This window comes from Grammomys surdaster, unplaced genomic scaffold, assembly GCF_004785775.1.
Source record: "Grammomys surdaster isolate TR1022 unplaced genomic scaffold, NIH_TR_1.0 185, whole genome shotgun sequence".
Classification (NCBI taxonomy): Eukaryota; Metazoa; Chordata; class Mammalia; order Rodentia; family Muridae; genus Grammomys; species Grammomys surdaster.
In genome coordinates this window covers 15,380,927-15,394,023 of record NW_021604630.1, presented here as the reverse complement: position 1 = coordinate 15,394,023, position 13,097 = coordinate 15,380,927, and the positions used below count along the sequence as shown (strand labels likewise).

Below are 13,097 nucleotides of genomic sequence, written 5' to 3'. Positions count from 1 at the left end.
TACACCAGAGATGACAGCTGGAGGAAACAGGGTAACCATGATGACTAGCCAATAATGAATAATGTGGGCAGAGGGATTAGAAACCACATTATAGAATTAAGGCAAACTATGTTTGGACCACAGTCCTGACCCAGAGGGTGGAAATTTTAGCTGTCTGCTTTTCCATTCCTAAGTCTTTGCAATGAGAGCAAAGGTACTGTTAGTAAAACCATAAGTTCTTGAACTTATGAGTTATTGAACTCGCAAGTAGTAGAGTTTAATTTCTATCATTTTAACACATGCAGCAAAAGGCAAGCTCAAGAGGAATTGGCAAGTTCTGGTGTGACATGAAGCATAAAGTCTTTAGTACTAAAGAGGAGAGTCAAGAGTGACCTGAAGAGCATCCCTGAAGCAGCCAGCAGGTCCCTGTTCTCAGGCTTCAGCTCATATTAGGCCATTGACAGTGATGATTTGTCCCAGGGTTGAGGCACTGGCTTTAGTCCCTGAGGCCAGAGAGATTGACAGTGTCACTATTCTTTATCCAAAAGAAAATGTAGTGGAAGAAATGTTATGTGCAAGGGAAGACCATCACATACGATCGAACAGCAAATTCTCTACCCCACCTACCAGACATCACAACCACTGCCATCTTCTTCATTCACTTTAATATTTTATAACTATGACTGAAAAATTTATGCTCATTTTAAATGAGAAAGCCTCAAGTATTTTCAACTGTAGTACTACAAACAGTCTACAGCCACAACGAAAAATGTACTTGGGTATCTTCACTTCTTCCTGTTAAAATGCAAAGAGATGTTTAAAGACACAGAAAGGTGGGAAAAGATCAAGTCATCTGATCTTACTATGCTTTTAAGCAATGATATCACAGGTTCTAGGAATTGCATGGGGATAGTCTATTCAACTCTGTCAAGAAACTTGATTCCAGATTGGCTATAATACAAAACTGATCCTCAGTAAGTTAGAAGAAACTTTATTTTTCTTTTATTTTTCTTTTTCAAGACAGGGTTTCTCTGTATAGCCCTGGCTGTCCTGGAACTCACTCTGTAGACCAGGCTGGCCTCAAACTCAGAAATCCACCTGCCTCTGCCTTGCAAGTGCTGGGATTAAAGGCGTGCGCCATCACTGCCCAGCTTTGGGTCCAAGCATTCTTAAGGAACATGAAATCCACATGAAAGGATTTCTGCTACAATTTAAGAAACAGCCTTTGTAAAACAATATCAGAAGAAACTGAGTAACCGAGTATCCACAATATGTCTCATTTAAAGAATCACTCATTCAGTAGTATTTTCATTTCTAACACCTGCTAAAATCTTCAAATTTTACATTAGAAATCAATCTTCTGGAAAAATCTTGATGACTTTGGATCAGTTTTATGTCTGAGATGGTATTATAAATCCTATAATATTTTTACAACATTTACAAAAACTTTATTTTTCTGAACTTACTCCAGAATCTAACCATGGGAATCTACCTGAGATTATTCCAGCAGCCTGTTTTCAGGACACAGAAAAAGGATGAGGTCACGGTCCATACATACGATGCATACTAATGAGTGAGTCATCTGAATCACTGTATAAGACAGAGCACATTCGTTGCATGTGTTAGCCAAGTTTTTTTTCTGAAACAAAGACTAATATAATTATTTGATAAAGGGAAATTTTTCATTTTGTTCCACAGATAAACGCAAGTGTCCATTCATGATAGGCTAGTCTTAATGCTTTAGGGTCTTTAGGAAGAAAGTACATCATAAATGAGTTATGTCCTAAAGAAAAAAATGTCTTAAGTCCTGAGACATAGTCTCTATAAAGAACAGACCTACAATAACTGGGCTGGCACACCCCCAGACTCCTTTCTAACAGACTCTAGCACATTCTAGTATCATAACATACAGGAGTTCTGTTGAAAGCCAGTTTTCCAGCTTTGACACCACAGGGTAAACTGAGGTGAGGCATAGAATCACTGACAAGAGACCAATACTGATATTAAGTGGAGCTGTGGGAGAGTGCACTGCTGATGGCAGCTAGTGACAGGAAAAAGGAAAGAAGATCAGAAAATCACACACACACACACACACACACACACACACACACACACACACACACTAGTGGACGAAGCAAGACAAGCTCCAGCAACTTCATACAAACATTATATTACATATACACATACATACGTACATTCTCACAAATTGGGTGGATGGAACACAGCTCCAACCAACTTTACAAATATATACATATATATCCATATATACACATTGGTGGACAGAACAAACTCCAACAAACTCCAACAAGTTTCACATATATACATATATACACACATACATATTTGGTGAATGAAGCAAACTCCAATGAGCTGGCTCCAACAGCTTCATTTTTTTCTCTTAGCCTTTTTGATAACATCTAAGACAAAGTTCCATATGTAGGGAAAAGATTGCCTCATACACACAAGTTACCTATTATCTAAATACAATCACCACAAAAATATAGTCTTCAAAAAGAGACTAAACTCATCACACAAAAAGAAATTACAAGAAAATTACTGATTATGTATTCTTTTGAATCTCATACAGAATTGAACACTTCCCACTTTCTTTCTCTCCACAAGTTCATCATAACCCCAAAGCAATAATTCTTTTGTCATTGATTAGAGAAGTTTAAACAAGGCAGTCTATAGTAACAATTTTTTTTCCTATGGTTAGCTGATGATAATTTCTATTTGCCAAGAAACAGTTCATCATCTATCTTACATCTTATTTTTAAAGTCTTGGTCAGCTAAACAGACTAACCATCTATTCTCTACTCTTATACTCATAATATAATTATTTATTCTTTATTCATAACCTTGTCTTTTCATGGTTGCACACTGAAACATATGGTCACATCCCTCTATCTCAAAATCCAGAAACTCAGTCCCAACCTAGAATGAATGTTTTTCTTTGATCCTTAGTTTCTCTACGATGTACTATTACATGGTTGAAACACGTGAAAGCTCACTCTACTCCTTTTCTACCTTATGCAGGCAACACTTCAAAGAAGAGGGGACATTCTATTTTCAGTTCTATCTATTATAACTTAAACCATCTCCTATAATTGTTTGTAAATCACTCCTACTTCTTAAACTATTTAAATCAAATCAGAAATTATGTAAAATCATTATTTTGTCTAAACAATACCATTTTATGACAGTTCATCTTTATATCAATCTACAGCAAAATTGCCCTAAAGAGTGGGCTGTCTCCCAAGAAACTTCATTGGTCATTGCAGTTCCTCCTGTACACTGTTCACTAGAGTTCAAGCGATACACAGTCACTATTGTAACATGCAGACCTTAGCGTCACCATGGCAGTGAGAAAGGTTACTGCAGGGTTAAAGAAAATATCTGGAGGTAGCATAGAGATAGAATATTTTTCCCTAATAGGAAAAATGCTAATGAGTTGAAATATAGTGTGGTAAATGGACTGGAAGGAAACATCCAAGGGTGGTATGTAGGTGTTCAAAAGGACTGCTGGGTCATTTTCATGGTGGCCAAATATACTTGCTCTCTCCAGTGTTCCCTTGTTGCAATTATTACCACAGGAACAAGACCTTTGTAGTTGAAATGCATAGACAGTGGCATCCTTAATCCATTTCTACCTGGACACCTGGAACTTCAAGAAATTCTTGACTTATCTCACTTACAGAATGCAAGTTCAGTTCTAGATCATAGTAGGCTGCCCTAACGCCCATGATGTAGAAAAAGTAAGTTTGTGGCCCTTCAAAGAACACTGATCAAAACATACCAGTAAAATATTAAATGTTCTCATTTTCTCAACAACTAAGTACATATTAAATAAATCAAAAATAATGTCAGGGATCTAATGTAAGGTATTGCTATTTGATATGATGGTTAATGAATTTAAAAATCTTTAGTGGGCTGGACCTCATAAAACAATAAAAAAATAGCCAATTAGTCACAAGAAAATGGGAAATAATAGCCAATTATCCACGAAAATCTTGGTTTTAATGACACTATACAGAGAAGCAAACACAAAATGCTGTTCACCTTGTTATATTTAATCATTCAAAAATGATAATAATCATTCTAATATTTGTAAATCAATGCAAAACACTTTTTGGTGAATTTTGGGCTGTCCTGGCCATCCTTCACTGCTTGCCTGTGTGCATTATCTGCACTTGTCTTTTAATAGACTGAGACTAAATTATTAGAAAAAAATTGTATCACCGTGAAGTAAAGCTTGTCAGATACCAGTGAGATGTAATCCATCAAGCACTCTGTGCCCAGGTTTATCTTGCAGGCTGTTTATTTTCAGGACACACACTTAAAAAAAAAGTTTTCAACCTATCTAACCTGTTCTGATTTCAAATGAGCAAAGTAATGAGCACTCGCAACAAGGAGAAGAATAGAATTAATGAATCTTGGACAACAACATATTAGATAAAGGATCTGTGACTCAAAGCAAGACAGTGCGACCCCTTTTTCTACAAACAAACAATGTTCTCTCAAAACTAATTAAAAGTTCTGAAGGAAAGACTTTTTTGTATTAGCCAGGATACAACAGGGGCTTAACATCCTTCACGGAAGAATATTTTGAAAAAGAGAAATTAGTGATAGCAATTTTTTTTTTTTAAAAAAATCGTTGTCTCAAGGATACAATGTATTTATGGGAATTGGCATCCGCATCTATTAAAACTGCACATAGCAAAAATGATTGTTATAATAAGAGGCTTCATATAACCGCAAGTGATCATAAGTCAGGAGATATGTTAGTTATTAATGATTCCAGACAAATTCTCTTTCAGATGAATTTGATCAACCTTGACCCTGTTGGATGTCTCTGGTTCTATTCTACCCACATCAAGCACAAACCCCATTCTGTGACTGCTCCAAACTCCACCTATGTGAAAGTTGTTTCTGTATTTCCCATTAGAGTAAGGGTCTCAGCTGTGTCCTTCCATTATGAACATGCTGTAGGTTAGCTAACTTACAATTTTCTGAGGAGATAGCAGGCAACATGGTCTTTTCTAAACTCATCTGTTCCCACACACTGTGATATGTTTCCTCTCAATTCTGCTGTTAAAAATGCTGAAACAGCTTTAAGATTTTACTGATTACATTATTTTTTGAAGCTATATACACTTGCTGCTAATTGTAATATATTGATATGCTTCTAGTAATCTGTAGGTATCATATAGGGAAGGAAATAAAAGTACCCCATTTCCCTTTGAGCCAGGATTTGAATTCCCTACTTCATGCTTCCTATAGCTTCCATTCCCTATCTGTTGTTTTAGTCTTAATCTATGCCTACCTGAAAGTTCCTTTGTGAATCTGCCCCTGTATCTGTGTCTGTTTGTGTGTCTATGTGTGGTGTCTGTCCCTCACAGGAGGTTTTGTTCTGTCTTTATTGAACAACACAGAAATTATATGAGGAAGGAAAGTGGGATAATTTGGAAAAATCTGTCACAGAATTTTACAAGGCATTAAGTCACTGATTCCAACTGACCCCCACTGAGCCAGATGACAGAGAGTATTACAAACATTGTTTATCAAACAATATCCAAATGTGCTCCACATTCTCCATAAATGTTGAACATAGTTTAGAGGACATTCATTTAAGATGATTGCTTTGAATCTCTGTATTTGCTGATTATTAGTACATACATGCATTAATCTGGGTCAGGGTCATGGAAAAGTTAGTTAAGATGGCAGTTATACATTAGTTTAGGTTGTAAGACTTGAGTACATGGAAATCAAGTCAAGTAAGGTTGATTATTACATTGTTCTCTTAAGTGCAGTTAAAATATAGTCTGTGTAAACTGTAGATAGTACTGTTCAGTCTGAAGTGACTTCAAGATCGGTGTATTAGTAACTGTGAGGTCCAGCAAAAGTTTAAGCCTTTTAGAGCGTAGGAGACATCCTTATTATAATGCATTGCCGCATCCACTGCCTGAAACTTTTCCTCCAAGAAACTGTACAGATATTTATCACAGTGATGGTGGCACTAAATAGGAAGAAGTGAGAACAAGAAGTCTTTAAAAGCAAAAGTGTTAATTTATTATGGGATGACTCATTAACTACAGAAACAAAGCAATAAAATAATATTACATATTTGCTTAGTTCAATATAACTTTTTAAGTGAAGACATCTAAAGTAAAATTAATTCAGCGCTTTTCAAGTTTTGTTAGAAATCCAAGTTCTCGAATGTGCCCATAGAAAGCCTAAAAAGAGGTTTGTCATCCTATATTGTCAGAAAGAGGAAACTGATGCATTTTCTTTTATTTGTCTTATTTTATGGTTTTAAGAAAAAGCATGTTTATGTAAAATGTTATTTAAAAATACATGTATTCTATGCTGCTTATTCTTGAGGAAAGACTTTTTTCAAATCTCAAGGTTGTGTGAAAGCTCCTGACAACATTTTTTATTGGTTGTAAAGGGCAGTAGTATCCTTGGTGAGCATCTCTGTGCAGGGGAATGAACATGGATCTACAGTTAGATTCCAACTCTGAGAAACTATAACGCTCTTGCTTTTTATTTTAATAGTGTTTTCATCTTCATGAGGGAAACTTTGATCTAAAGCACTTGCAAGTTGTTTCCAAAGCTATACACTTAAAATATTTTTTCCATTAATGCTACTTGTAGATTTGTGCACCAAATGTTTTAAGGCAAGGCTAAGCAAGGCTCTTATATCTTGACTCAAATATACAAATAATAACCTTTAAAAATTAAACTTAGGATTATGTCGGCGTAATGCCTTTGCAGAATTATTTTCAAAAATAGAGAAAAGCTCAATCTTCTTTCTTACTTTGACTGAGAATTTCAGTATCTAATCCCAAATATTTCAGATGTTTTATACTCATTTGCAGAATTTTGATCACAAATCATAATGTGGCCACATCCTATTAAAAGTTTAAACAATATAGACCTTTTCACTTTTGTGTTTCTATCTGAGCCAAAGATTGTGGTGTACATATGCATATACATACATAAACAATGTATACATACACTAGACCTATTCTTCTGTCAACAATGCTTTCAGTGCTATATTGATTCTCTGTTCATATAACTGAATTTTCTGAAATGTTTAATGTAATAAAATAGTAGATGGATTGGATACATAATCCACAAACACATATGTACACATACACACACATATATATAAATACATGTAATATAAAACACTGTGAAAAATGTTATATAACAAATCTTATATTAGTATATATATAAACTATACATCTACATATGACTATTAATTTTATAATAAATTTCTTTATCATAAATAAAATTTATTATACATAAAATTTTTATAATAAAATATGTAAATGATGTAGAGTTTTAATATATCACAAGTAGAATCATGAACACTGAAGAATCTTCCAAGATTTTGCCTCTAAAAGCTTTGAGAAGACACTATCTTTCATAGAAGCCTTTGGGATCCCTGTCATATAAATCATACACACAATAATTCCAGAATTCAGTCATTCATATTTATAAGTAAAGTGACACAGTCCCATATGATTGTGTCATACTTCTAAATGTGTCAATGTGGTAATAATGACAGAGCATAGTATCACATAGCCACTTGACTATTCATCTGTTGATTAAATGGAAGACATAAAACTATACTGTTCTTTCATGTCTCCAATAAAATTTCTTTATATTTTTTTGTCAATATTCCTAAGGTACTACTACCACATTCATTATTATGTAAAATTCTCATATTTTCTTTCTTCCAAAATAGCTGTGTTACCAGACAGTACATCTCACATACTTCCTCTCATCAGTGAGTGATGGAGTAGATGCAAGACAATTGTCTGTGCCCATATTTAGCCTCCCTTCACTAGGGTTTTTTCTTCACCCTTTAAAAAATATTGTTTTTATATTATAATTACTGCAGTTCTCCCTTTTTCCTTTCTTTGAACTTCCAATGTAGCCCCTCCCTGCTCTTAAAATTCATGGCCTCTTTCCCATTAGTTCTTAATGCATACACACACACACACACACACACACACACACACACACACACTTTTCCTCCCAGTTTCTCCCCAGCTTGCCTCCCATTTTTTATGGAGACAATTTTTTATGGAACGAATCCACAATCTTTCTGTTTCTCTTTTTAAAACAAATAGGCTTCTAATGGGCAACAATAAAATAAAATAAAACATAGAAAACCAAACAAATCAGGATAGGACAAAACAAACAAGAAACAGAGCTCTAAGTGGATATAGACACAGAAATACACAAGAGAAACACAAAACCAGACTCATAATACAAGCTAGCAGGGCAGGTAAGGTTGAAAACAGTGCCCTGACAACATTGTGAGACAAAGAACCCCCACATCCTCCAAAGATACTGCCGAATTTGCTTTCTCATGGCCATCTATTTCAGAGGATGGGGTCTGATCTTAAAAGAAGTATTTTTCCTAGTGAGACTCCCTTGGAGAATACTAATTTTTACTTTGTAAGTCGTTATCAGTTTCAGAAAGTTTCTGGGTTATGGATAGGGTAGGAGTATGTGTACACTTCTCCCTTCAGGTCTAGGACCTTGTCTGGTCTAGATGTGTGCAGGCCCCGTGTAATTTTATTTCTTGAAAGCACTTCATCATCATCTTCTGGGAGTCAGATGATTGATGATGATTGATTGATTGATTGATGGTGAGAATTATATTTTATCCAATATTCTTTTAACTTGAAAGATATACTCAATAAATTATCATTTATTTATATCATTTATATCTTACAATATTTTAGTGTATGTAGTACTGACAAGTAAATAAACATTTCAACTTGAATGAAACATTATAACTGAATATAAAATAGGTGGAACTAGAATCTACTTCCCCTGAGAAACTCTATGACATCAAATGTACTAGAGCCATTGCTTAGGTTTTCATTTAAAAATATTGTTGGATTACTGAGAAGCTCTAATGTATGTGACATAATATATATGTATATAACATATATATATATATATGTGTGTGTGTGTGTGTGTGTGTGTGTATGTGTGTGTGTGTGTGTATATATATAAACAGATAGAAATACTTACGTATATATTTTGTGGAAAAGTGTTTATTTTAAATCATTTTATTTGTATGTGTGTGCCTGAGTATAGGAGCAATGCACCCTATGCATGCAAGCATTCATAAAGTTCAGAAGGGGTGTTGAATCCTCTGAATTTAGAATTACAGATAATTCTGAGCTGGTATGTAGGGTGTGAGACCAGGTTCCCTCCAAGAGTGTAAGGGTTCTTAATTATTTAGCTGTTGCTCCAGCCCCTGGAATACTACATACAAGAGCAATTTTTAAAATTCTATTGTTTGGAATAAATATAATTAAATATATATAGTTATATAATATATTTGTAGAAAGAGTTGGTAAGGAAGAAGATTGTTCATTTTATTTATTATGGAATGGAATAGAATAATTGCAGATGCATTCAATGGTTTATACAAGACTCTAGTCCCTGCTTCCTACCTTGTATAGACTATGATGTCAGTGGGAAATTGAAGAAATTAGCTTGCACAAATGGATAGTTTTGTGACCCTGGACAAATCCCTATTTTCTTGGCCTTGGCTTCATTTCTACATTGGAAAGACTCACCCTTCCTCACTGGTAGTAATAAGATTCTGGCAGATAAAACACTCCAGAAGCATTGTAGGAACACAGAAACTATTGGGCTATACTTAAGATAAACACTTCTGTGCTGCCATCACATTTCTTACTGGAGTTTTCTATGGAACTTGAAAAACATACAATTCTCCAAAGACAATAAGTCAGAATGGGTTGTATTGTCTATATATAGTAAATAAATAAGTAGCATATGATTATATATTAGAACAATGAGAAATATTACAGAGATAACTATAGTAGATGGTGAGATAGGTTAAGCATAAAGTATTCAGATTTGTGTTATATTATTCTGCAAAATAATTGTGCTATCATCAAATTTCTAATAAATACTTAGATTTATATGCAAAAATCTGGGCTTCATCTTCTAACCAAGAGCAGTTAATGCAAAGGTGAACTACCCAAAGTTCTGAGAATAAGAATGTGAACTCAGACCTTTTAATTCCTCACTAATTCCCTTCCCCCTACCAAGCCACAGGAAACCACTGAATAAGAGACAAAAAGAGGAAAGGATGTGAGAATGGGAAGCTGGGAAGGAATAGTGTGAAATACTGTCATGCATGGTTATAATATAAACTCCAGAACTCACAGCACTTGTGCTTACTTACACAAGACCTACACAAGTTCCAGCAAAACACAATTCTAAGTCAGTGAACCACATACTGATTATGTATTGCCGGTTTACAGCTGGTGAAGAAGTGGGAATCAACTTTAAGGGTATGGTCACTGGCGGGTTTCCTATTTCCAGTGAATGTCCCTGCACCCCATACATGGACCATGCTACTTGGACTTCAATGATGACAACTACAAAGAAGACAAGAAAGTTTGGAGGGGTTATGTTGTTGGCTATGGAAAGAGTTGAGGGGGGAACTGAGAATGAATATGATCACTGTTGTGGATACTGGAATTGGAATGACCAAGGGTGACTTGATGAATAACCTTGGCAATATTGCCAAGTCAGGCACCAAAACTTTCATGGAGGCTTTGCAGGCGGGTGCAGATATTTCTATGATGGGCCAGTTTGATGTTGGTTTTTACTCTGCATATTTGGTCACTGAGAAAGTGACTGTCATCACGAAGCATAATGATGATGAACAATATGCCTGGGACTCCTCAGATGGGGGATCCTTCACAGTGAGGACTGACACAGGTGAACCAATGGGTAGTGGAACAAAGGTCATGTTGTATCTGAAAGAAGACCAAACTGAATATTTGGAGGAAAGGAGAATAAAGGAGGTTGTAAAGAAATGTTCTCAACTCATTGGCTATACCATGATGCTCTTTGTGAAGAAGGAATGTGATAATGAAGCTGAAGAGAAGGAAGAGAAAAATGAAGATAAAGAAAAAGAAGTAAAGGAGTCTGATGACAACCCTTAGATAGATGTTGGTTCTGAAGGAAGAGGAGGAGGAGAAGGATGAAAACAAGGACAAGGAGACAGGAAGAAAAAGAGGATAGCAAAACAAGAACTTCACAAAACAAAGCTGGTTTGGAACAGATATCCTGATGACACTACTAGTGCAGTAAATGGAGAGTTCTGCAAAAGCTTAACCAACAATTAGGAAGAACATTCAGCAGTAAAGCATTTTTCTGTTGAAGGACATTTAGAATTCTGGCCCCCCTTTTTTTGTCCTTTCAATCTATTTGAAAACAGAAGGAAAAAAGTACAACATCAAGTTGAATGTATGCAGAGATTTTTTTTATCATGGATAACTGTGAGGAGTTAATCCCTGAGTATCTGAATTTCATTAGATGGGGTATGGATTCTGAGGATTGCCCTCTAAATATTTCCAATGAAATACTGCAGCAAAGAAAAATTCTGAAAGTTATCAGAAAGATTTTGGCCAAGAAACGCTTAGAACTCTATACTGAACTGGGAGAAGATAAAGATAAAGATAACTACAAAATGTTACAAGCAGTTCTCAAAAAATATAAAGCTTGGAATTCATGAAGACTCAAAATAAGAAGAAACTTTCAAAGCTGGTGCGATACTACACATCTGCTTCTAGGGGTGAGATAGTTTCTCTCAAGGACTACTGAACTAGAATGAAGGAAAATCAGAAGTGCATCTATTTTACCACAGGTGAAAACAAGGACCAGGTTGGTAACTCAGTCTTGGTGGAACATTTCCAAAAGCACAACTTAGAATTAATCTATATGATTGAGCCCATTGATGAATATTGTGTGCAACAGCTGAAGGAATTTGAGAGCAAGACCTGATGTCAGTTATCAAAGAATGACTAACACTTCCAGGAGATGCAGAGGAAAAGAAGAAACAGGAAGAGAACAAGACAAAATTTGAGAATTCCTGCAAAATTATCAAAGGTATTTTGGAGAAAAGGGTTGAAAAGGTGGTTGTGTCAAAACGATTGGTGACATCCTATGCTGTGTTGTCACAAGCACATATGGGTGGACAGCAAACATGGAGAGAACAGGAAAGCTCAAGCCCTCAGAGGCAACTCAACAATGGGTTACATGGCAGCAAAGAAACACTTGGAGATTTAACCTGATCACTCCGTTATTGAAACCTTAAGGCAAAAGGCCGAGGCGGACAACAATGACAAGTCTGTGAAGGATCTGTTCATCTTGCTGTATGAAACTCCACTCCTGTCTTCTGGTTGTGAAGGATCTGTTCATCTTGCTGTATGAAACTCCACTCCTGTTTTCTGGTTTCAGTTCGTAAGATCCCCAGGACCATGATAACAGGATCTACAGGATGAACAAACTTGGTCTAAGTATTGATGAGAAATCATTTTTCATTTAACACAAACTTTGCAAGATCATTCCCTCTTGTTTCTTGTACTCATAAATCAGTATTTGTTGTTGTTGAATAGTCGTCTTCTAGTGTATTATTAGATCAAAACTGTTTATTACTCTTTGGACCATTTTTTTCACATTTGGTTTATTTTCTGATTGGGCCTATTATGTATGATAATATTCTAAATGCCTAACACACATCTCCAAGTTCATATTTCCATATTTTCTAAAAAATATAACCCAAGAAGTGTAGTTCTGTGGCAAATGGCATACATTTATTCAACTTTGTGGAAAGTATGAAAATGTCTGTGTTCTAAAATGGTTTTACCAAGTTAAATTGGGCATTCTCAGACTACAAATATTCTTTTATTTAATTGGATGTTTTATTTACATTTCCTATGTTGTCCCGTTACCCCATCCCCCACCCACCTAGGAACCCCCTATCCCCTCACCCCTCCTCCTTCTTCTCTGTGGATGTAACCTCTATCTACACCCCCCCACTCCCACCTCCCCACCCTCAAAATTCCCACCCCCTGGGTTATCCAGCCTTCATGCAGTCAAGGTTCTCTTCTTCCACCTATGCCTAGCAGGGCACTCCACTCTTACATATTCAACTGAAGCGCTGGATCCCTCCCTAAGTGCTCCCAGGCTGGTGGTTTAGACCCTGGGAGCTGTGGTTGGTTGGTATTGTTGCTCTCCTCATGGTGCTGCAAATTCTTTAAGCT

At 35.8% G+C, this 13,097-nt stretch overlaps 1 pseudogene; it reads left to right on the top strand.

Moving 5' to 3' along the window:
• Positions 1 to 10,493: 10,493 nt before the first annotated feature.
• LOC114621820 lies at positions 10,494 to 12,379 on the top strand (annotated as a pseudogene).
• Positions 12,380 to 13,097: the final 718 nt, after the last annotated feature.